Source organism: Panthera tigris, chromosome A1 (assembly GCF_018350195.1).
Source record: "Panthera tigris isolate Pti1 chromosome A1, P.tigris_Pti1_mat1.1, whole genome shotgun sequence".
Lineage (NCBI taxonomy): Eukaryota > Metazoa > Chordata > Mammalia > Carnivora > Felidae > Panthera > Panthera tigris.
Window position 1 is genome coordinate 31,481,468 of NC_056660.1, and position 26,606 is coordinate 31,508,073.

Sequence of the window (26,606 nt, forward strand, 5' to 3'; positions counted from 1 at the left end):
AAAGACATGAGAAGTCTGAGACTGCACATATTTTATTGTTTGTGAAACTCAGATTCATTCTATCCCTGTCAGAAGAAGGTCGTCATCTCCATGAAGGCAAGGGTAGTGTTATTTTAATTCCCACTGTGACTCTAATTCTCGCTGTAACTCAACCCCCAGCAGAATGCCTGTCACAGTTGTTGTTACTCAGTTTAGTTATCTAATGGAGTAATTTATCTGGAAAGATAATTTTGAAACTCCAATATTATGCATATAAAGTATGCAGGTTATAAAGTAACAGGTAACAAACATTTGCAGCATCCTTTGGAACAAACCCTCTTGATGGCAGACAGTTTTAGGTGTCAGTCCCAGTGGCAATGAAAATACCTGTGGTTTATACCCATCGTTTAAATGTGAAGTTCTGTTGAGACAAAGGCATATCTAAATAAGTTCTTGTTCAACTAATATTCATTGAGCTCCTAATAGGTGACAGGCACATTGCCAGGTTTTGTTAATACAGAACATATACTCTAACGGAGCACACACATGTGCAGACCAAATATAAAATTTACAATCTAATGGAGGGATTAAACACTCTGTCTTTTTTTTTTGTTCTCTCCTGTTTGTGGATTGAATGTCAGGGGACCAAGATGGGGCTGTGCACCTGGTTTTTCTGTTTGTTTTTTTTCAGGCTGTGAGGGGGGTACCTACACTTAGAGTGGTGCAGGACGGGTTAGGCATGGAGTGCAGAGTTAAGGTGTTGGGAGGGAGCTAGGGGGCAGAAGGACATTCAAAGGGAGGGAGGCATAGGACATTGCACAGTGGTCCTGTCTAGAAGGTGATCAGGAATGCTAAGTGGCGCTGAGGCTGGCGCAGACGTGCTCACTCCCTTCCCCTCAAGTTCCCAAGAGCTTGCTCACAGTCAACCATGGTGTGGGTTGGCAATGTCCCAGAGAGGCTGACGCATTGCCACTCCTTGTCTTCCCTAACCCCTGTTGTAGGCCAAGGAGCCCGTACAGACGGGTGGAAGGGGGTGGGGTGGGGGCTATTCTTCCCTCCGTTGGGGCTTAGCCTGTGAACAGAACCTGGCTCAGACAAGGCCTGCAGCGGTGCCATAAATAGTCACATCGTGAGTTCCCAGTGCTTGGCGACTGAGGAACATGGCTGGACCCAGGGCAGCATTGTGCGCGGGGAGCGGGCACAGAGCCTCAGGCTCTGGAGGGAATGTGAGGCTGCTGAGGCCTCCCGCGGGAAGTCCTCCCTGGTCAGGCGGGAGGAAAATAGGAAGGGAGGGGACAGACAGGACCAATGGGGGTAGGCGGGCGGGGCGCCCTCTACTGGAAGCCCCTCCCTTCATCAGCTCCTCTGTTCCCCCTTCCGGCCCCCACCCTCAGCTGCCGTAAAGCTTAAAGCGAGGGGACTGGCCAGGACTTCCCCGGCGTCCCTTGCGCGGTGGCGGCAGCCACGTGACTACCCGCCAGGCCTCCTGGAGCTCCTCGCCGCTTGCTGACTCGCATGCGGCTCCTCGGGAAGACGCCAGGGGTGGGGCTCTGTCGCGCGCCTGTTGCCTCACGTTCGGCTATCAGCTGCCATAGGTCAGGAGGCACAATGAACGTGCTGGAATACGAGGAAATTAACCCTACAAGTTAACCAGGTAATGCTTTTTTGACATAAAATTTTGCCTAGTGATTTTAAAGACAGGCTTCTGTTCCTGAAGCATGCCGAGGGATATTTTCACTGGGTGTAGGATTCTGGGCTGACAATTCTCTGAGCACTTGAAAATTCTTGCGCCACTTCCTTTTGACTTCTATTTTTTCTTATGAATAATAGCCACAGTATTTCTAATGGTTTTCCCCCTATAAGCAAGGTGATGACTTTCACCAGATTTTTTTTCCTTTTCTAGTTTTCTGCCTTGTTAGGCTGTACTCTTCCTTGTTTGTTTTTTTGTTTTTTTTGTTTGTTTTTTGTTTTTGTTTCAACCTAGAGTGAGAGCAGGCCTGTGTTGCTTGTGTGTAGGTCTGTACTCGTTGTCATTTCTGGGTTGTGGCTTCTTCGGCTCCTAGTTTTGCATATGTGACACAGAAAGAAATCCCCCCAAACTCACAATCACATAGCTACTCTGTCTCAGGCTGCCTTGATGGTCTGCTTTATTCTTTCCACTTTCAAGAGTTGTTTTGTTTTGTTTTGTTTTAGTATAATCACTGTTGTTCACAGTTGTATTTAGCAAGAGGGAGTAGTAAAAAGTATATCTACTTTACCATCCTAGAAGTGGTAGGGGTTGTTGTCATTACTGATACTGTTATTGTTTTGGTTTTTATCTCTCAGTGAATGCTTTTTGAATTATTCCCTAATTGATGAACTACTAGTGATGCACTAAGCTGAAACTTTTTTCCTATTTCTTGACTGTATTTTTAACTTAGCACTTTCTTATTTACGGTTGTGTAAACTTTGATGGAATTAATGCACTTCAAAATTAAGTATCAAATGAAGAAAAAAATATCAAAGTCAAAAAGGTGGCTTTATGCCCATTTTTCTAGATTATTTTTTAGCAATTTGATAGGTCAGAATGTGTTTCTACTGTATACCTTCAAAACTTATGTATATGCTAGACAACATTTCTTTCTTTTTTCAGAGATACTTTTAAAACTTTATTTAAAATACTTTATATAACAATTTGGGGTATTAGTTTTCATGGGAATCTCTTACATTTTATTTTCTATTTGTTAATTTAGATACAATATTTATCTGCTGTGTTATATTTATAAGTAATAGAAAGCATGCTATAACAGAAGAAGCACTACCATGAAAGTTAGGAAAATGAGGTCCTGATCCAATTTTACCAGCAGTTCAATACCTGAGTATCTGTCACGAACACAGCTCTACACATTAATGGTTCTTAAGCCTCTTCACTTTTAAAACGATATGTATAAACTGGGTGATCATTAAGATTATGTTCAGATCCAAGATTCTACAGTTTTGTGAATGAATCATTCTAATTTTTTGTGCCATATTTATTTGACCTTGTAAGTATTCTCACTTTTGACAAGAAAACCTTCAGAAGCCATGGCAAAATTGACATCAAGGAAATTTGATCGAAAATGACAGCAAAATTAACAAAGTGTCATTATTTTATTTTTGATTATTATAAAAATTTTAAGTGTTTATTTATTTTGAGAGGGAGCACACAAATGCATGCAACGGGGGAGGGACAGAGAGAGAGGGAGGGAGAGAATCCCAAGCAGGCTCCACACTGTCAGCACACAGCTCAATGCTGGGGCTCTGTCTCATGAACTGTGAGATCATGACCTGAGCTGAGATCAAGAGTGAGTCGCTTAACCGACTGAACCACCCAGGTGCCCCTAAAGTAAAATTCTTTTACAAGCCTGAAAAATTCTGCATTGACTGTATTTCTGAATCATGAAGAAAAATCAGCGATCTATTAACTCCAACTGTTTTTGTAAACTATTTCTGTCTGCCTTTGTCAGGTTTGCAGGCAATTTTCATTGGGAATTTTCCTTTGACTTATATATTTTATATTCTTACTTTAAGTACTTTTATTATTCTGGAAAAGCGTCTAAGCAGTTTTTTTGAAGTGTCATTTTTATGTGACTTTTGATATACAGTGAAGAATTTTTTTCCAGCACATCTTATGTTTCCATCATTGCCAAGTGCAGTGAATTAATGTATTTGAAACCTATTTATTAGAGTACCCCACTTAGGCCTTAGCTATACACAAATGTTTTAATTCTGATTTTCCTTTTCTTCTCAAATATAGAAATACATTTCTAACAGTAGACACTTTCTTATCCAGTTACATTTACTTTGTTGTGTAGAGTATATCTGTTTATCTTTGAAGAGAATGTATCTTACTGTTTATCACAAATTTTTAAAAAAATGAAATCAGATTTAGGAAAAGCAATATGTTTGTGTGATTTCATATAATTAAATCATTAGGCCAATACTTATTGTTCCTTCCTATCTTCTTATAGTGTGCCAAAAAATGCAAAGTAATTTTTAAACTACAGAACAAAATTGATTGACTTTATTTACATATATCCTTTATCTGCAGGTTTTGCATTACTAAACCATTTTGAAATCTGATAAAGAGACTTACAGTGAAAAATTATTTCAATAATTTAACAAATATTTATTTATTATATACCATGTTCCAATCCTAGACTAGATGCCAGGGACACCGTTGATGTAGACAACATAAGTTGTCAAGAATATACAGAGAAGATGGCGTGCCTGGGTGACTCAGTCTGTTAAGTGTCTGACTTGATTTCGGAACAGGTCATGATCTTGTGGTTTGTGAGTTCCAGTCCCATGTGCGGTTCTGTGTTGATGACTCAGAACCTGGATCCTGCTTTGGATTCTGTGTGTGTGTCTCTCTCTCGGCCCTTCCCCTGCTCTCTCTCTCTCTCATAAATACATAAACTTTAAAAGAAAAGAGGAAGAAACAGAGAAGAAGACCTAAATTAGTTGGATGTTTCTGAGGGAGGTAGTGAACAGGGAGCTTTCCAGGGAGAGCCAAAATATGTTAAGACTTGAAGAGTAAATTGGAATTATTCAAATATGGAAAATAGAGTGGAAGGTGGTAAATCCATGCCTGTCACTTTCCTCTTTTGTAGCAAGATGTCATCCTCAAGATCCTGGGTATCAGAAATTTACAGGAGTGACTCTTTTTTCACTGCTTATAACCAAGCCACTGTTCCATTGCTCTTTCCTAATAATTACTCTTTCTGCAAAATAGTTAACATGGGACATGCCAATCTCTCGCCTACCTCACTGTCATTATCCACTTATCTATAAGACACTTCTTCATATGCTCTGGTACATCTAAGTACTATACAGCTGACAATTACATTCTCTATCTCTGTGCTATCATCTTTTTGGAACTTAAGGGTTAGTAAATGTTCTTGTGCTGCCCTTACTAAACTTTATTCTCAGAGTTACTACTCTCCTACTATACTCAACTGTGGCCAGAACCTTTCTCTCTTCAAAGTATAAATCTTAATTTTTTAACTGTTTTATTTATTTTTGAGAGAGAAGACAGAGGGTGAGTGAGGAGGGGTAGAGAGAGAGAGAGAGACAGAATCTGAAGTAGGCTCCAGGCCCCAAACTGTCAGCACAGAGCCCGGCATGGGGCTTGAACTCACAAACTGTGAAATCATGACCTGAGCCTAAGTTGGATGCTTAACCAACTGAGCCACCCAGGTGCCCAAAATATTAATTTTTAAAATTGACTAAATTGTCATTTGACTTCAACAACAATCACAATTATATAACTCTTTTGTAATTAGGATTTCTCTTCACTTGACTTGCTTTCATTCCTATGTTATAAATAATGAACAGTGTTATTATAGGCATCCTTAATGAAGGAATTGTCCCTGTGATAGGTCTATCAGTTCCAGGGATTTAGATCTTTGGTGCTGAAGATAATGCACATTTCTGTTGAAAATAGCAGAGAGAATGTGAAGAATCTTAAGTACAACAGGCAGATCCTTAGAAAGTATGTTTCAGGTGTATATTGAAAAAGTGAAATGTTACCATCAAGTCTAAAGGAAAGGTGCCAGGTAAAAATAAGTGCTACAGCAAGGTGTTAATGTATGAACATACAGTGAACACAGTGGAGGCTATTATCTTAAGAGACATAAGAAGAATTTCAAGCGTTCATGTGAAACCAAACTGAAGTGTCCTTGATTCATTTTTAGTTGATTTCAGTCCAAGATATATAAGAGTATTGGGAAGTCTAAAATTTTAGGTTTGGGTCAAACAGTAGGTTTTCTGAGCATTTGATTTTACCGACTCACCCTCTCAATCTCGTGGATTGATAACCAGGTTTGCTTGGTATTTCTAGAAAAATTGATGAGTGACAATTGAATCCACTCCAAACTCATGTTCTCTAGCTCATACAGTAGTTTTCTTTAAAAATAAATGATCCTAATTTTTCCACTCATTTTACTTCGAGCTTATAATTTCTCAGTCAAAAAAATCACTTACTTCTCATGTATCCAGTATATCTTACATTTTTACCCAGCATTTCTTCATCTCCTCTAACCTTTAAAGATGACATAGAAATTCTTACTTCCATTACATTTACCTCTTCTGCCAAGCCATGATATATAGATATTCCTCAGTCTCCACTTAGCTTTTCTCTTTTCTTTATAATATTCTGTAGCAAATTTATATAAACTGATGGATAGCTGTTCACTTCTAAATATATGTGTAGACTCCTATATTTTAAAATTTGATCCTATTTTGACTTTCAGATTCTCTCTTCCAATATGTTCCTGGCCATCTCCATGTGGATATCACACTATTACCTAAGGCTAAACAATGTATACTACTATTTTTTTAAGTTTTTCTTCCCCAAATTTGTTCTGTCTACTATATGTCCTATGTCAAATTAATAAAATCAGTACCTTCCCAAAAAATAGTTCAGACAATTTAAGATTATCCTCAACGCATCTCTTTTGATTAATCCAATGACTTTCAAACTTGAGTGAGCATCAGAATTATGTGAATGGTGGGCTCTACCTTTAAGAGTGCTGGGCTCCACTTTTAGAGTTTTGATTCAGTAGGTTTGTACCAATGCCCAAGAGTAGGCATTTCCAAAACGTTCCCAAGTGATGCTGATGCCACTGGTCCAGGAACCACAGTTTGAGAATCAGTGCTTTAAACTCTTTTAAGAAGTAGTCATTATGATGTTGTTAAGTTTGCTAATGACATTTTTGTAACTCTCCATTGCCTACAAAATAAAGTTGAAATTACACACACACACACACACACACACACGGTGAAGGGAGTGGATATTAAGTCCTTTGGCAATCAGATTTAATTATATTCTGTTATATTTTGTTGCTCTCAAATATCATATGATCCACCATCCAAAAAACATTTTGATCCTTGAACAGGTGATTGTTTTATACATTTGTTTTGGAGAAATTCTCTAGATCTAACTTAAAACAAACAGAAAACAAAACCATATATGTTAGTGCTTCAACTGTCTTGAATTTTAACTCTCAATTTCCATTTGTATTTTTAGACTTTTCTACCTGGTTGTCGTGTCTGCAGCTCATGCTTAGCAACTTTGCCAAAAGTATCATCTATAATTTGTTCATCCCCCTTTTTTTCCCCCCTCTTACAGTACCTCCTATCTATTTTTTTAACAAATATTTATTATTAATCTTAGGACATCAATTAATGCCTATTGAATTGAAAAAATAATAGGTACTTCTTCCATGCAGCTTTACCACTTTAGCTTTCATTGTAAGTACTGTATATTACAAGGTGTTTCCCTAGATGAATAAAATTGTTACCCTCATTTGGCTAGGGAACTGTTTTTTACCCACTGATAATCATTTAAAATCCTCTCAGAGGAGTAAATGACCCTGCAGTCTTTATAAATCTCTTTTGTAATAAACAACTAGTTAATGTTAATTTTTAATATTCATACTTAAGTAGGAAGGTACTTTCCTACACAAACAGGGGCAAAATGAACTGATACATACATTGTGCTCATTCCACAAGCATAAACTTCTCTAAAGCATGGGACCTTAGGAAACATTCTATTATCAAAGCACATGGTTACACACCAAGAAATCTAAACCATGAATACAAATCGTTTTGATGAAGGAAATCATTGATCTTACACTAATTAGCAATATGTTCTCCAGGAAGGAAATCACTCTTGAGAGGTTTAACAAATGGTAGTATGGATGAGCTATTCACAGGCTGGTTCCACAGAATGGTCCACTTCCAGATACAAACACCCTTGCTTTTTTCCCCCTCCAGCAGATTCTTCTCAAGTTCCTGATATTAAAAGTAGTTTCATCTTCAGTTTTATCCTCTAGAATGGACATGATCTTGCTTTTATTTCCCCTCTCAATTGCCTTTTATTAAACAAATAAAAATAAACATTTTGTGTGCTACTTTTCTACAGGAATGGTTCTTTTGGGTACCTTTCGTACCTCTCCAGTTTTGTTTCTGACTTCTGTTAGTTTCTCTCTAGCTTCCTTTACGTAAGCTGCCTCATATATAGGATCTTATAAATGTCAAGGACATAAACTACTTGAATGTCTTTGAACTCCCTCAGAACCTCCTTTACTATAGTTGCTCCCTGATTGTTAAGCTAACTTTTGATTGATCTGTTTTTCTCTCTCTTTTAAACTGCCTCCTCCTCTGCTAGTCACTACCCCTGTTTACCCACTCAGCTACTTACTCTCTTTTGCTTTAAACTCCTTTTTATTAGGACTCATGCAGACTCTGCCATGCCCTCATGCTGTCTTTCTGTAGCTGGCCTCTCAGAGCTTTAGATTATTGATCATTCTGCAGATGTGAAATTAAGCTGAAATTCCTCTGCTTTACTTCTGGTGTTACTCATGTTAGGTTTGAATTCAGTATTTCTGAACATGTTATACTTTTTAGAAAGTAGTAACTCCCTTAGTTGATGGATTATTTATTAGTAACTAATAAAGACCACACAATTTAAGAACTACAATGGCTCTGAGTGTATGGATGTATCATTTAAAGAGGAGGAAAACTGAGGCTCAGAAACTGTTAAGTGATTTGAAGTGGGTTTAAGTAGTATGTTAGTAAAAAGCTAGGGAGAAAAATCAGGTTTTCTAACTCTTAGAGAGTTTCTAGTTTACCGTAAATAACTTATCCATCTCTATCTATCTGTATCCCTATCTATCTATCTATCCATCTATCCATCTATCCATCTATCCATCTATCCATCTATCCATCTAAAAACCATGAGATCATGACCTGAACTGAAATCAAGAGTTGGAAACTTAACTGACTGAGCCGCCCAGGCACCCCAATAGCCAGTATTATTTGATGGCATAAATACTTAAAGCTTTTATATCTGTACTATTAAACAATCATTGTTTAAATAGAAGAAATAGAAAAATACTTTATTTACTCAGATTTTGGTATTATTTCTCCAATAGTCCTGTGAGATGTTAGGAATTGTATTTTCAATCTCAAGTAGTATCTCAAAAACAGACACTAATAATAGTAGGTTGCCAATATTTGTACAAGGTGCTCTAAATGATTTTTCTTTTAATTTTATCTTTTGGTACCTTTAATCTCTTTGTAAGCCAGAAAAGTCAACTGATAATTTCCCTGAAATAGCACAAATGTTTTGTTTCACATTTATTTTCACAATTCCCCTTCATTGCTTAGAAAAATCTTGATCTAAGCTTCTTGAAATGGAAAATTAGTTCTAGAAATTGTCTAATAGTGAAAGAATAAGTATTTTAAAAACAGATATTGCTGTATAGGGTCCAGTTGGTTTTCAGATCTTGAAGTCCCCATCTTGTAACAGTTGGATTCATTTAGCTTTTACCTTGAAGATCTAAGTCAGGCCCATTTCTAAGGCCAATACTGATTTAAGAGATAAAAAAACAAAATTGGGACTCACAAATAAGTATATTTTCTACTATAACTTTTGATTAAAGGACCATTTTTGCTATTGAGAATTTTCTTTGATTTTAAAACCAATTCCCCTTTGGTTCTCCAGGACTAATAAATGCCTCCCCGTAACTGTGTTCTTTTTTTGATTATTTGCCTTTCCACATCTCTGGGACTGAATCTCTGAATCATTCTAGCTAATTTGTTAAGGATTCAATTCACATCCTCTTGCTTCAGCTACCCCTAAGATTACAATTTTCTAGTTTGTATTTCAGATATTTCTGGGGCACCTGGGTCGCCCAATTGCTTGAGCGTCTGACTCTTGATTTCAGGTTATGATCCCAGGGTTGTGGGGTCAAGCCTTGCTGCGGGCTGAGCATAGAGCCTGCTTAAGATTCTCTCTCTCCCTCTTTCCCTCTCTTCCTCTCTCCCTCTCTCCCTCTCTCCCTCTCTCCCTCTCTCCCTCTCTCCCTCTCTTCCTCTCTTCCTCTCTCTCTCCCCCTCCCTCTCTCCCCCTCCCTCTCTCCCCCTCCCTCTCTCTCTCCCCCTCCCTCTATCTCTCCCTCCCTCTATCTCTCCCTCCATCTCTCCCTCCCTCTCTCTCTCTCCTTCTCCTCTCTCTCTCTCCTTCTCCTCTCTCTCTCTCCCTCCCCCTCTCTCCCTCTCTCCCTCTCCTTCCCTCTCCTCCCTCTGCCCCTCTACCCCACTCACGCTCTCTCTCTAAAATAAATTTTCAAATAATGTTAAAATATTTCTGTGTGAGGAATTCCAAAATCTGTACCTATTGGTGAAACTCTAAGATGGTAGTGGCACGGCTGTTGACATTTACCATGCCCAGAAACAGTGCTTTATGTTGGGATGGACTTCCTACCAGCTTATTTGATTGGAGTAACTCCTTCCAAGTTTGAAAAACTAGCCCTTTTAATTTCCCCATCTCTTTAAACTTAAATGGGATCTAGCAAGAACATATTTGTTATAAAATGTACCATGTAATTTTGAATTATGTTTTTAAATTAGTGCTATTTTTAAAGTCTATTCTGCTTTTTTATGGCCACCCTGCCATTAGATGGATTAAAAATATAATTTAAAAAATTTAGTGCTTTTTTTTTTTTTTTGAAAGTTTATTTATTTATTTTTAGAGAGAGTGAAAGTGGGAGAGGAGCAGAGAGAGAGGGAGAATTCCAAGTAGGCTCCATGTGGTTAGCGCAGGCCAGTCCCCTACACAGGGCTTGAACTCATGAAACTGTGAGATCATGACCTAAGCCCATGACGCTTAACAGACTGAGCCACCCAGGCACCCCAAAAAAGTCAGTGTTTTTAAATGTAAGATATCAAATCTAAAAGTAACTTATGTTTATATAACTACATTTGCATTTATCCATAACATTGTTAGAATATAGTGTTATTTTTATAGGTGTACATTTTCGCTTTCATCGGGTATTAAAGAATTATAGAATCATTACTAATAAATTTGAAACTCACAATTGTAATTTCAATTAAAAATTGTGGTTTGGCATCACTTATTTAATTTAAATAATTGGAAAGGAACAGAATATATTTTATTTTGTTTTAAAAATAGATTGATTTGTACAAAGATGAGAAATAAGAAGTGCCCTCATTTATATTTAACCAGTGAATGTTTGTCAAATTGTAGCCACTCTTCCAGCATAGTCAGCATCATGTAAGAACTTGTTAGAATGCAAGGACCCCAGACCTACTGAATTAGAATTTGGTCCTGGGCCCCAGAAATGTGTCTTAACAAGTCTTCCAGGTGATTATGATGCAGTGCAATTTGAGAACTACATAATAAATGAGTTTTAACAAGAAAAGTTAGCTATTCTCAAATAGTAAGAACCAATGGATAGCTCATTTTGAATGCAAAATTGAGTTTACAGAAAACAAAATAAAAACAAGAGTGAAAAAAGTGAGTTTATCATTATTTTTCATGAAAAATCCTTCAGAAACTCCAAAAATGTGTTTATTTTTTGTGAAGTTTTTAGAATGAACTAATAATTTTAATGAAATTCATGATGGTAATTTGAGTTTTGGATTTCATATGATATTCAGTGCTTACTGACTACCATGACTTCAATCATTGGGTCAGGTTACACATAATTATCAATGGCCAGTTTTACTATTCACATGTAAATGTACAAAATTTAAAAGTCATGGAAATGAGTGTTTAGCAATTGGCTTCTGAATGAAGAATTTGAAATGTGATTTATTTTCTTGGCTTTGTTAGCAATGAATATATTAGCCCTGCTCTAATAAAACTCACGTTTCCCTTCTGTGCTTACTGAATGAGCTTTTCAAAAGGCAGAGATCTAGAGTTTTGCTTAGTAAACAAGAATCAACAGACTTCTAACAGGTGTTATTGCCAGCCTGATATTCGAGTATCATAGGGGAACAATTTAGAAACACATTAGTGAAAGCAAATGAGTGGAAACTATAATTCGAATTTATTATCTTTTGTGGCTAGTTTTCAAGAAATTCATATCTTTTGAGGATAATTTTATAATTTGCCTTCAAACTTGTACATAAGCCTATTTCTCTTAGGTCTGATATTAGTAGGTTCAGTGAAATCCCAATAAAGGACAGATGTTTTTAATTCAATGCCTATCACAATAAATTGTTAAGAGCAGTTATTAGAACTGATCATGAAACTGATCAAAACCTTCATGAGCAATGGAAAAAAATTGCAATGACAGACTCCCTAGTATAGGAATCTCATTTTTACTTAGCAGATACTTATTGGCCATGTTCTAAATGCTAGAACTGTGTTTTCAGTATGCAGTTCCCATAAGGGCAGCATCAGCATCACCTGGAAACTTATTCAAACTGATAAACCCATAGGTACACAACTCTAGACCTGTTGAATGGAAAACTCTGAGGATGGGCCCAGCATTATGTGCTTGTTAAAATTGCCTCCAGATGGTTCTAAAACACATTAAGTTTCAGAACTACTGTCCCAGAGCTAAATATTATATTAGTAACTGAGTATACTTAAATAGAAAGATATGAAAGAAGGGAGGAAGGGAAGGAGGTAGAGAGGGATCAGTGAAAGATAAATGGATAGTTTAACTACTATTCCTACTTGTAATTTATTCATGGTCTAGTAGTGAAAACAGACTGGCAACACATGTAAGTTTATGGGCTTCAAGAAGGACATGTACCCCGTATTCTGAGAACACTGTGGGACTGGTTCATATGTTAGAGCCCGCAGAGAAAGCTATACTTGAATGAAAACTTGGGAAGGGGGGTTGCTAAATAGGTTTTAGGTACCGCCCTGTCTCTGACTTTTTTCACGGTGTGTCTCTCTTCTTCTCTGCCTCAGGTTTAGATTCTTTTTTCCATATTGGATTTGGAAAATAAACTATAATTACTATTTAGTACTGAAAAGAGTGTTGTGAACATTAGAATAGTAATAAATATAATCATTGGCAGTTGGTTGTGGTATTTTTATGTTTCAAAACATAGGCTCTTACATCTTTTAAAGAGAATAATTACAGTTTTGCTTTGCCAAATAAGAACGGCATGGCAAGATTGACTGGTTTCCTCTAGGTTTTAGGGCTAACAAGAGGTGGGACTTAATATCCACTCTTTCACCACGATCCCTAGGGTCTTCCCTTCATCAGTATACTTTGTTTTCTCTGCAAAACTAAAACTAAGCTCAAATTCACTCAAATTTTGACCACCAAGGGGGAGTTTTGTCTCTGTGTTAAAAGAGTTCAACACAAACAAAATATTACACACAAAAATTTTTTAAGTAAGGGTAAAGATAAAAATAAAATAACATCATTAAATATGTATGTAGAGACAAAATAATTTGTACAGCCCAGTATTTCTCTTTATCAAACAGATCAATATAAAATATGTGGAATTTTCAGTCTAATTCTTAGTTGTTGTTTTTTTTAAAGAGTTTATTTTTAAGTGGTCTCTACACACAATGTGGAGCTCGAACCTACAACCCTGAGATGAAGAGTTGAATGCTGACTGAGTCATCCAGGTACCCCTGTAGTTCTAAATAGCTAAGTGATAGGAAGATTATTTATGTCTTTTATAATGCTGAACAACAGGCGCTCCTAGTTAAATCCTGAGTTTTGACCTTATTAAGCCTTTAACCTCTTAGTCTTTGAAATGAAACCTAGCAAGTTAAAAGAAAACCAACATCTGCAAAAGCCTAACAACTGTATTTCCCCATTAGTCCAAAATCAGGCGTTCAAATAATTTTCACATAAAGTACAAAGAAAGCTTATTTTTATATTTTTACTTTAGTATGGAATGGTTACGAAATTAATGATGACAAATATTTCCATGTACTCTTTAATACACTTTGCAATAATACTGATCAATGAATTGATTGCCCTCCTCTTTTCCCAGTATGTATTACATTAGCTACTTATTTTAAACTTTAAATTAGATGGACAGAATAGACAGAATTTGAGGTTCTAACTATGCAGTTTACCTTGAAGTCGTCAACAATGCTATTTTGTCAAAATTAAAGTTTGCTTGCCAGAAAATTGAAACAAATTTTGAAAATTGAATGGTTTTCTCTAATTTCATGAACATCAACATTATGGATACTTATTTAGTATGTGTTTATTTTATAGGTATTGTATATATTGAATAAATACATGGGTTCCATTCAATTCAGCTTAGGATTTTACATTGGTAGTAGCCAATACTGTTACTACTACTACTTTTGATCAGCTACTGAGTCAAAGAAGATGTTAAAACAATAATTTTCAAAACCTCTTTATTTTGCATTATCTAACCGTTTTATTGTTGTAACTCTAAGTTACTGCTATGTTTTGCTGAAATTAAGATATTTTTTAATGACATTTTCACATCTAGAATAAAAATAGAAGTTGAAAATCAGTAAGAATTTTTGAAGAAAAATACTGTCCTCATCAATGTGCGTAAACATGTCACAGATGAATGTACAAGTGTGTGTGTGTGTGTGGGGGGGAGATTGTTATCACCTCTAACACTAGTTAGAAATTAATGAAATCTTGAACATTTTCTAGAAGTTATTGAACTCTAGGAAAACAATGTTATCTCTGACATCTGCAATACTGATATCTGAAGATAAACAATGAAAAGATTGCTGGTTTTCTATGGTAAAATTGAAAATCTTGATAATTGTGCAATTTTTTAGACTTAAAAACACATTGTGTTTTTTTTTATTTCAAGAACCAATCCTTTTAAAGCCTGGACTTGTCCTTTTCTAAATATATTTTGCTTAAGTCTTCCTTTCAAAATGACCATTTCCATGTATTAAATTTACATTATTTCCTATTACAAATGAAACAGTAAGAAACAAACAAAATTTCATAAGCTTAATTTCATTGCTTTCTTATTATAGTGAGTTGAATAATGTCCCCTCAAAATATATGTCAGTCTGGGAGCTTAGAATGTGACCTATTTGCTGTAAGCGTCTTTACAGGTATAATTAAGGTAAGGATCTTGAGAAGAAATCATCCTGAATTTGGGTGGGCCCTTAACAAAACGATGAGTGTCCTTATAAGAGATAGAAAAGGAGTAGACACAGACACACATGGGAGAAGTTCATGTGAATATGAAGGTAGCTAATGGAATGATGCATCTATGAATGGAGGAATGTCAAAGATTGACAATAGTCATCAGACAAGACTCATCAGAGGCATGAATAGATTTTCCCTCAGAGCCTCCAAAAGGATTCAACTCTATAGACACCTTGGGCAGACTTCTGTGAGAGGATATATTTCTGTTGTTTTAAGCTACTGAGTTTGTAGTAGTTTGTTACGGCAGCCCAAGGAAACTAAGCCACTTGTCATGAATGATAGATCAGTACTTCTTTTTAAAATTTCTTTGTCCATCTTCCACTGGCCACAAATACATTTCATTGAATGTAAATTGAAGTCGTGTCACTTGTACATTGGAAAAGCTTACCAGAATCTCTGTTACAAAAATATTGCTGGGGAGTCTTAACCACTACCTTTAGAATCAAGTGGTTCTTCCATTGGATCAGACAAAATTCAGTGGAAAATGGAAACCATATTAGATGTGTTAAGCAGGAAGAGATCTTAACAGGGGCTTTAGATGCTCATAAAACTGTTAGGAGGGTTGAGGCAGTAGGTTCTAGTCTCTAGAACCGCCTTGAATACCTCCTAGTGTAATTCAACAATAATCTACTCAGGGAGCTAATACTCTGAGGCAACCTCTTAGGTTATGACTAAAGCAAAAGCTTCACCATTATAACACTTCCATTTTAATATCAAGGAAGTTGGAGAACGGAGACCCATACTTTTAGTTCAAGGAGCTTATGTCAAATAGCTTCCTAGTAGCCATAGCTAAAAACCTTGGCCTGCTTCTGCCTTTTTAATCAATTATGAATACATCTAGCTGGCAAAACTAACGTCACCTCCAGAATTATAGCTTCCAGAAATTACATAAAATGCATATTTCAGCTTCCAAACCTCCTGACAGTTAGAAGGGCCCCACATTTGGTTCAATATTCTGCTGTTGCCCTCTTGAAATTCTTAATAATGATTTAATAAGGAGCCCATACTTTCATTTTTTGTTACTCCCCCCAAATTATATAGCTGGTTCTGTCAGCCCTGTACAGAGCTCTGACATTTTACCAGGTCCTGATATTACAAGGACATTTGTTAGGGTTTTGCTTTTGTGGCTTGCCTCTCTAAATCCCAATTCCCAGGATTCTATTGTTTGTTCCCTTAGCTCCTTGGTAATGACTCTTGACTGACACACAGTGTGTTGCATCTTCCCAGATTCCTTGACTTGGAGCTTTGCCAGCACCCACTTCTCCTAATATCCCACTTGCTCCCACTTGCTCCTAATATCCCAAGACTTCTACTCTTCGCTTATAGCCACATTCTCCCAATACTGAACATTTCCTGCCCATTCAGATTTTCTCTTCTCTCTTATACTCAGCTTTACTTGAAATTAATCCTGACTTGGCATATAGACAGAAATCTGGTGCATTGACTCATTAGTATGGCCTTTCTACAAGCAAGACTGTCCTGCACTGAAGCCAGCTTTTGTATACAGCTTTCCTTAAATTTATTTTATATCTTAAATAAGGATGCTGTGTGTGTTACAGCTGTGTAACAGGAAGCAGCTTGTAATTTGATATAAAGTATACTGAGTAGGGAACATGGAGACCTTGGTTCATATCCCAGTTCTGGTTAACTACTCATAAGACCTCTGGGTATTTCTTCCTGTCTCTGAACCTATAAATTGGAGGGGCTATACTAAATGGCCTATAAATACCTTTCCAAGGCAGGTTTTTTTTTGTTTTTGTTTTTGTTTTTTATAAATATGCTAATAAGCATAGCTAGCCCCATAGATTTTGTTATAAGAAAAAAAAATACTATTTTTTTCCTAATGGTATATTATAGATGCAGGGCAATGATTACTAGTAGTCAAATGTAGCATGCAGTTTCCATGCTGTATGCAATCATGCTAAGTACAAAAAATAATAATTTTAGCTAAAATGAATACTATGTGCATTTTGCATGAAAGAAAACTAGTGCTAGCTTCTCAGTATTCATGCAGGCAAACTTATATTAATACTTGATCCTGTGCCTTGCTTTGACACTCAGTTTCTTCAAAAAAGAGAGGTACAAGTTGAGGGCAAAAAGGATTAAAATAAAAAGGGGAAAAGAAAGGTAGTAGCATAAGAGTGGTTGAAGATGAGATTGACAGGATTATTCTTTAGATGGTTTACCCCATGCCACTGCAGTTTTTGGGTGTCAAGCAATATCATAAAAAATGTTGCTATAACAACACTAATTAATTATAGTGGGGCTTCACACACAGTACCTTAGACCCAATTCATGATGCTCTTAGGATGCTTCTCTGTGTGATGTCACACAACTGTGGCAAAAATGCTTCTGTTGAGGTGTCTTGAGATATGAGGTGATGTGCAAGGCAGTTCTTTGTGATTATTTTAACCTGTGCTTGGACTGTTCTGCACATAATCTTGTGGTTTTTTTGTAAACATATGGCATGGCTATCAGAGCTAATGAAGCTCGGAGTGTACATGTACCATGGACATTCTTTGAAGTCAAAGGAAAATTGTGATAAAGGACAGATTTGTGGAACCCAGGTTACCACTATTACTGATTTAGAGGGCTGAAAAAAGTCATGGATGTCAATGCACTTATGGAAATTAGTCCCAGGGATTCTAAAATGACAGCAGTAACCATCTGACAGAGAGGTGAAATCCAGTGTAAGCAGTAAAGAATCTGTGATGTATATGTAGTAGGAAGATGTCCAAAACAATAAATAAAATTAGAGTACCCAGATGTCTGAATATTACCAGTGGATGTGCAAAATGTCACTGTTAATGTTTTAGTTACTGAATTCATATTTTCTCTTTTCTCCCTCCAAATACCATGTTTTCCATAGTTTCTTTTTTTTTTTTTTTTTACAGTGGTTGCTACTGCAAAACAATACTGTACTAAAATCCAACTTATTGTTTTGGCAGGATATATTATTATGGAACATCCTACACTATTACTAATTCTAAAGAAAGGTTAAAAAGAACTATTAGCTTAAAATAATTATTAAAAATATTTAGCAGATTTATTTCTGAGAGTGTCTTAAGGTGGAGATAGCTACTGAAATGAGTTCGCAGGTCACTCAGCAATCTGGTAGGCGAGGAGAAATTTGAACTCTCAGCCATGATAGAAACAACAACAGCAGCAACCTGTCTTGTAGTGCAGATTAAAGAAAATCAGACATTTGGAAGGCAAGGTGGATGCTTCCCATTTAGCAATGTCGAACCTGATTCTCATGTCCCTGCATCCGGCTGCCAGCTGTGTAAGGGGCTGCCAGCGACTGTTATTCCCCTGCAGACATAACAGCAGCTGTAACACCACCTGTGTAAGGAGATGAGCCTGAGAGACGAGAGAATTACATTGACCTCAGGCTAGTTTTGTCTTTCTCTAATTTCTGCACCACTGTCAGATTTGAAAAAGAAAATCACCACGTTCTGATATTGTATCATCAGACCCCTCAGTGCTCTCTGTAGGGCACTGGGTAGCAATCATAAGCATATAAATGCAAAACACATCACTACAAAGGACAGGAGCTCTTTGGGTCTTTTAATCTAAATCAGATGGATAAAGGATAGACTCAAGAAAGAAATGTGATAACAAGGAGTAAAAACTAATGGTGGAGTTCATCATCTTTTAACCTTAGGGAATCTGTAGTTATTAGTCAAGAGCTCCCAGTAGAGGTCTGTTATAAGCCAAAAAAGGAAGGACTGCAAGTAATTTGTTTTCTTGATGTGAAATAGAAGATTGCTGTAGGACTATGAGGAATTAGAAAAGAATGTTCAGAAAATAAATAATGTATATACGTATGTAGGAAGGAGTAAAAATAATATTAACTTGATAAGAATAAAAGAAGTAAATGAGATAATGTGATGAAGAAGTAATAGATGGAAGCAATATTGTCATCAGTGTTTTCAAGATCAGCTAATACACTAATAAGATAAAGGAAAATGAAATGAACATAAAAAGGATTATCTTACACAGTCATCATTACAGCCCCACTGGTTTTATTTGGGGCTTTGAACAGAACAAGAAGACAGATGTTTCAGTAGCCTTCTTATAGTCACAACGTTTATTTCACTAGTAATTTTAGAAAAATCTAGAAGATAATAATTGATATATTTTTAAAAACTATGTCATACCTGTATAAAAAAAGACTTTTAAATAATTTATAAAAGGATTCTGTTTCAGAACGGCATGTTTAATAAACTTATTGCATTAGTATGTATCAGTGACTTTTATCAATTAACCAGAAATCTGGGTCTATCAGCAGAATTCATCCATCCATCTTTGCTGTGAAACTGGAAACAGATTTGTTTAAATTATTGGTCTTTTAATTTGCCTCGTTTTGTCTCCTGTCTGAGAAGCCTGTTTATTTTCAGGCAGCTGCATATGTTGGCATGATTGATGAGATCTGCTACAGTCAAGCAAGCAGCCCTGGGTGACCAGTTTACCCTTCCCCGCTAGGGTTCCAGCTGCCAGTTGCCCCCATTCTGTGACAGCTTCTCCTTCTTCTCACCTTGTCATCGAGCCAAGATTGTACACTGTAGGAGAACAGGTAAGCATCTGCCTCCATTATCATTGCCAACAGCTCTCCATTATCAACTGCCAGGGGTGCTTCAAAGCAGTGTGGAGTTCTTTCTCTTGACACTGGGACCAAGTGTGTTTATACCGGAGACAAGCTTTGTCTTTACTGACTGGGGAACCTCACGTGTAAACTGTTTTTTTCAAACGTGCATCACACATCACTACAATATTATAAAGCAGGTCAGATCACTCCCACCCCCTGCAGGTATTCTAGATGAGACTATGCAAAGACCTGTCACTTAAAGATAGGATTTTTTTTTCTGATTATTATATTCCTATATAGCAGAAAAATTAAAGAGCTCCGTCAAACATTTTCACTGCAGCATGGTGTGAATTAAATCTACCTAAAAAGGTGAATTATCTTGCAACATCTGTCCTTCTGTTTGTAGAGCAACATGTGTGTGGATCAGAACCAAAGTAGAGAGAGCATGTTTGTGTATAGCAAGATTAAAGTGAATTCTACTGTTTTGGTTTTTAAATGCATAATACTGAATATTTTAAACGATCTGTTGTGATTTAATATTTATTGAGAGTTCATGCTAACCTAGGAACTATAGGGACTATCAATACAACTTTTGCTTTTAAAAGTAGCTAAATTTCTATAGTAATATATGTTATTAATTATATTTATGCATGTGACTACTGGTATTTAGAGAACATGGTACATAATTTTGACAAATATGTGTTTGTCAGACTAACAATAATGTGCTTCAAAACAGTAAATGTTATACAGTGGTTATTAAGATCAGAGACTTTCAGAGAAATAATTTGGTTCAAATCGTGGGTTGGTACATACTAGCTCTGAGATCTTGGACAAATTATTTAACTTCACAGAACATAAGTTTTCTTATCTCCAAATGGTGATAATGAAACTTACCTTTTGTGGCTGTTCTGAGAATTGAATATGAAAATATATGTAAATAGATGCTAAGCTCTTAGTGCAATGGTTGACATACTGCTATTATTATGTTTAAAGCAGTGAATAAAAAACACAGGATTGTTTACTAATAGGTTCTGAGATAGCCATGAGCCACACTAAGAACCTTGTACCAGTTGAAGTTCGTTAATATACTTGCACATAAAAGATACAGCATATTAATATAGTGGTGGAGTAGAACTGTATTTTTCTGCAAATTCTTGTCCCAAAGTAGAGATACTTAATCAAATTTAGCAAGTCAGAGAAAGTAGTCTGATTTGTTTCTTCTATAAAGGCAGAGGATTCAAAGTCTATTAGGGCCTGTCTTTATTTGGTGGCTCACTTCGGTGAGCTTGATATTTAATTGGCCTCTTTAACTTCTTGGTTTCTTATTGACAAATTATTTAATACATCTAATTCTCACACGCTTGATAAATAACACAATAATGAGTATCAATGAAATAACTTAGAAAACACTTGGCATAGAGCTTGGTTTATTACCTATTTATAATTAATACTATTATTGTTATTATCATTATTTTTCTTATATTTAAGTTTAACTAAAATTAGAAAATTGCCTCCCAATGGTCAGATTAATATGGAAAATTACATTCTAAGTCAATTTGGATTAACACTGTTATTGGTTCCTGGATAATAAATAGGAGCTTGAGGTGAAGAACCATTTTATATTCTGGCTCATGTTTCCCCTAAACCTAAATCCCAGAATATAGGTAGAAAGATAAACTGTATTTGTATAGGTGTTACAAAATTCTCACCACAGGCTATGGTTTTCCCTCATTTATCCACATGTAGCTGTCAGGAAATACCCATTGGGATAAGCATGTGATCATAGCTAACAGCAAAAGCTCTAAGAAAACCATCCTTTTTCTTTTTTTTTTTTTTTCCTTTTCACAAATTATTGTCATGACTGTGACTACTAGTCATGTTGGTTTATAAGTAGTCCATAAGCAATATAAATAGCATAGTAGTCACAATGAATATTTATTTTAATCACATTTTAACTCATTAGGATACTCGGATGTTGGTAGAATATTTACAGAATGAAAGACACAAAAGGAACTTGGAGGGATACAAAACAGCTAGGTCACTTTGCTTGATAACGTCAAGGTGAAGAAGTCTTAGAGTACCCACAGCAGGGAATGGGCGAGTATCTCTCAGCATAACAGACGAGTGTCACGCATGAATCAAGGGCAGAATAGTCTACAGACAGAATTTGTGGGAAGTTTTTATACTACTGGGTAAGCACTGAAGCAGTCCATGTGCCAGGGGTTCTTAGGTGAATACAGAAGAACATGGATAATTTTTTGTAAGTAAAAATGGCTGAGAAGGAGTGAAACATTTGAAGCGATAAAGCATGAAAATAGCAGGTGGAACAAATGGAAGAACTGGCAAGTTTTTACCTTTTATTTTCAATTGACATAGGAAAAAATTACTGATTATTTATCTCATTTTCTCCTAACTTTGGCAAGCCTATTACCTAAAAGACATATATCTGCTTCCCCTTACACTGTGGAATATATTTTCCCTTGGACTTTGAAACAGAGATCATGTAATCTGTAACACATCATATAATATGTAATAGGGTCATGTGATGATTAGTGTCCCTTGGACTTTGAGACAGAGATCATATAATATGTAACACATCATATAACATGTAACACAGTCAGGTGATGATTAGTGTCCATTACCCTGCATGAAAAAAAAAAGGAAACCAATTCACAAAAATAGCTGTTGTCATAAAATAAGTAATACATGTTGGTCAACAATGAATCATCAGATGAAAATTTAATTCTTAACTCATTCATTAGTTTGGGGATCACTTAATTTTTGTGTTCCTCAATTTCTGCAAAAAGTAAATGGTGTTAGATGTACTATCCATCTTCACACTTTATTATGAGTATTTTAATGAGAGCGTTTATTAAATGCAAGCAAATGCCATCAATCTCCATTAAAATATATTTTACTATATTAAATTATCTCAAAGTGGGGGTGCCTGGGTGGCTCAGTTGGTTAAGCATGTGACTCTTGGTTCCAGCTCAGGTCACGATCTCGCGGTTTCATGAGTTCAAGCCCCGTGTCAGCCTCTGTGCTGGCAGCTGAGAACTTACTTGAGATTCTATCTCTCCCTCTCTCTCTGCTCCTCCCCTACTTGTGCTCTCATTGTCTCTCTCAAAATAAATAAGTAAATTAAAAAAAAATTTTAAAAAAATGTCTCCAAATGGAGGTTTTAATTTAGGCATGAAGTGATAATTGGGCTTAATGTTATTTTGTTGAGAATGATGGTATGTGTATCTCAATAGGGTTCAAGGATGGAGAATGTATTGATAAATTGTGTTTCACCAGCAGTGAGGAGTAGAGTAAAATATTGACTACTTCTGAGTCAAATAACCTACTTGTTTTCCTGGCACCATCTTATTCAAACATTTACATCTGTGGAAATTGTTTGCATTTGCTCCTTTTTCAAAAAAATCGATCCTACTCTGTGGCAGTTATCAATTAACTGCCTCTCATCTCATTTCCTGTTTTATTAAACTGGAGCTTAACCCTGTGAACAGGTTGTGCTTAGAAGAAACTGACAACTTGAACCTATAATAACTCTAAGCCTCCCTGTGCCATTTAAGTAACCTGACCACTGGTACCTGAGGAAATGAACCTTCCTTTGCTTAAAACGTCTGTTAATCTTTCTGGGGCAGACACTTTCAAGGGGATACTAATTCTTCTTGCTACTTGACCCATGAATAGAGTCACATCTCAACATGAATGTAAAGAAATGACCCCAGGGAGACAATTCTGTAAATTTCTTCAGAGTGCTACATTATATCTAGCTTCCAAAGCCTTTCTTATTCAAACATCCTCTTTACTTAGAATTAAGTAAGGATTATGGGCAAGCATGAAAATATTCATGAAGAATGTCTTCTGACAATTTATTGTAAAGAACAGCAAGGACTTACTTGGCCCACAGGGACCAAACATCTCATTAATCTTGATCTCCCAAGAAATCAAATAGATGGAGGATACTCGAGTATTGCATGACTAATATAAATACTCGAATATTGCATGACTAATATAAAAGTGAGAGAAAAAAAAAAAGCCTTCTAGATCTGGTGGCCAAAAAAAAAAAAAGACTTGAGTCAGTACAGTGCAAAATCATGGCCTTATACCCAGTGCTAGACTAAAGCCAGGTCACCGACATAGAGCACCTTGATTGAAAGGGAGGGTGGTCCCTCCTGGATATCAGATAACCATGCGGCCCAAGTTTTCCATGTCTGATCCATTTATTTATAAAAAGTTGGACATGGGTAGCAACAATCTATCATCAAGTAGAAATAATATATAAAAAATGAGTTTTGGCAAGGCTGGAATATACAAGTAAGTTGCATAAGCAAATGTCTCAGTCTTTTTTGAAACTGATTTCTTCTTCATTGCCTCCTTTCCATCAGTCCACACCCATTGCCTTGTAACAATTGCATGCAACCAGTTGACTGGAAATAAAACACTGGGGTCTAGTTTACATCTGGGTCTGCAGGATATGCTGGTATTACCTGAAAGTACAATTGCATCGTTACATCCCCACTCAGAATGACTGCTAATATTGAGTACTTACTCTTAATCACAAATAGTTCACATTAAATATCTGGGATTAACTCTACACTGGCACTGTCCAATACTGATGCTTTCTAATATGGTAACACTAACCACATACGACTGTTGAACACTTGAAATGTGGCTAATGCTACTGAGGAACTGAACTTTAAAATTTTCTTAACATTAACTGACATAAATTTAAATGTGTATAGTCATATGAGGCTAGAGGACATGTTATTAGACAGTGTAGTTTGAGACAGATTTTGTTTTATTTACTAGACACATAAAATGGACATTAATATCTGTTATCCCTTTAGTATCTTCAAATCAGCCCTCTCCTTGTTATACTGATGGTTACCTCTTTTAATTCAGTTTTTTCATCTGTATTGTTGCACCATCTTCCTGTATGTTCCCCTGTCATTGTACTCCATCCTAGAGACCCTAAGATATTTGTAAAACATAAAAAACTTAGTTTGTCACTTCTGTGTTTACACTCAGCTCCCCAAAGCCTTCAGTATTTTGGCCCCAGATTTGCTCTCTAGCCTCAGACTCCTGCCACATCATCAAAAACTCACCCGATTCAGGAGGACATATCACCCCTTCTAAAATTCTTTTAAGAAATTGTATATTTTTATGTCTTCATGATTTTGCATGTTCTAATTGCTCTTTCTGGAATGATTCTCCAGCATTTTCACTGATGTTTCTCTAATTCTTCCTTTAAGACTAAGCTCATTTGTAACCCGGTGATCTTTAACTGCTCCTAATTCCCCAGAGAAATCTATGTTAAGGATCTCTCTTCACTGTTTACATAACATACACTTTTACTATCCTGGTAATAACTACTAAATTGACAGCTGACTGTGGTCATAAATAAAAGCTTAGTAGTCCAGGACTCACAATATAAAATGTTTTCTTCAAGGTCGAGTACTCATTTAAAGAGAACCCCTGAATGATGACGAGAAAGAGTTATCTAATATGATGGTTCCGTGGTATATTTGATGGCTTAAATATATTGATAGTTTTGAAATACGTAGGTTGTCAATGAACTTTGTTCAAATAAACTAAACACTTTTCCTCACTTCTGTTCAATATTAAATAATTTTATATTGAAAAATATTTGCACCCAGTGCTCACTTTGGCAGCATGTGCACTAAGATTGGAAAGACGCATAGAAGACCAGCACGGCCCTTGTGCAAGGGTGACCTGCACATTCATGGAAATCTCCCAACCTAGATTTCAATTTGCAGTATATTGGAAAGTATGTAATTCAAGGACAAGAATATTCTTATTTTTTATGTGTTCCAGAACATCGCATGTAACTGAACATGGTGGCAGTATTTATCTTTATTTAAAAAGTTCTTGTGAGGAGGCGACATAGTAGGGGATGATCAAATTATCCAGAAAATGGTTTCTGTGAGACTTTACTTTGATATCAAGTCTTCATAACTTGTTATTTTACCTTTATTAGTAGAGACTTACTTTCACTATAAAAATTCTGATTTTCTTGGGGCGCCTGGGTGGCTTAGTTAAGCGTCCAACTCCTGATTTTAGCTCAGGTCATGATTTCACAGTTCATGAGTTCAAGCCCCAGGTCAGGCTCTGTGCTGACAACGCAGGGCCTGCTTGGGATTCTCGCTCTCCCTCTCCCTTTGCCCCTTCCCTGCTCACACTCTCTTTGTCTCTCTAAACAAACAAACAAACAAACAAACAAACTTAAAAAAAATTCCGATTTTCTTAGTTTCCTGAATAGAACTTACACATCGGATGTAAAAGAGTAATGCTCCCCCCAACCATGATATATAATGTGCCATAAGAAGCAGCTTTGTCACTTATTGTCATTAAGTACCCATTAATACAATATTTTTGTCTGTTTATATCATGAGATGATTGATTTAAAAAATTTATAAATGTATTATGTGTGCACATTTCTTCATCTGATACACTCATTGAGAATCTCATCCTTGATGAACTTTCCATGCATGCTTATTTTACATTTATTTTCCTTGTTATCTCACTGTCTTGAGTCCTAAAAGTATGCATAATGGGAATAATTACTCTTAAGCTTATGTGCCCTTTATTTCACAGTGCATTTAGAAGACCCAATCTATGAAAGAGTGACTTTCTTTTTCTCTAAAATAACTACCAATTCAAGGTGTTTATTGGTGGCAGCACGGTCCATTAACGCAATCCCCTAAGACTTGCACTCTGCTATGATGAACAGATTCTGCTACGGAAGAACATCCCAGGCAATAAAAATATAATCTCTTTTCAGAGTCATTACCCTCAGCAATTAAAGCTTTTAAAAGTAGAAAACTCATATTTTCAAGTTTTTTCACTAGGTGATCAGATTTTTTAAAAAATAGGGTGTAAATAAAGAAGTGATAGTTGGATATTTTACTCTTACAAATTAGTTCCTAAACTGATTTGCACTTTGAAGTTAGTCTAGGCTACTGAAGCAATCTTGCTCTTTTAAGAGTAACTCTGTTACAGAAGTTTTCAGTTTTAAGTACTCGTTTAGTTAAAAACTCATTAGTAAC

General features: G+C 36.2%; 1 long non-coding RNA gene and 1 other non-coding gene across 2 annotated transcripts in view; both read left to right on the forward strand.

The window, feature by feature from the left end:
• The first annotated feature begins 1,511 nt into the window (after positions 1-1,511).
• Positions 1,512-26,606, forward strand: part of LOC122236508 — an 85,443-nt gene continuing 60,348 nt past the window's right edge. The window contains exons 1-2 of the long non-coding RNA XR_006214564.1: positions 1,512-1,633; positions 19,343-19,518. This is a non-coding gene — a long non-coding RNA (uncharacterized LOC122236508). The remainder of the gene's footprint in view (positions 1,634-19,342; positions 19,519-26,606) is intronic.
• On the forward strand, positions 25,196-25,302 carry LOC122232312. Its single transcript, XR_006209644.1, has one exon. It is a non-coding gene; the product is annotated as a U6 spliceosomal RNA (small nuclear RNA).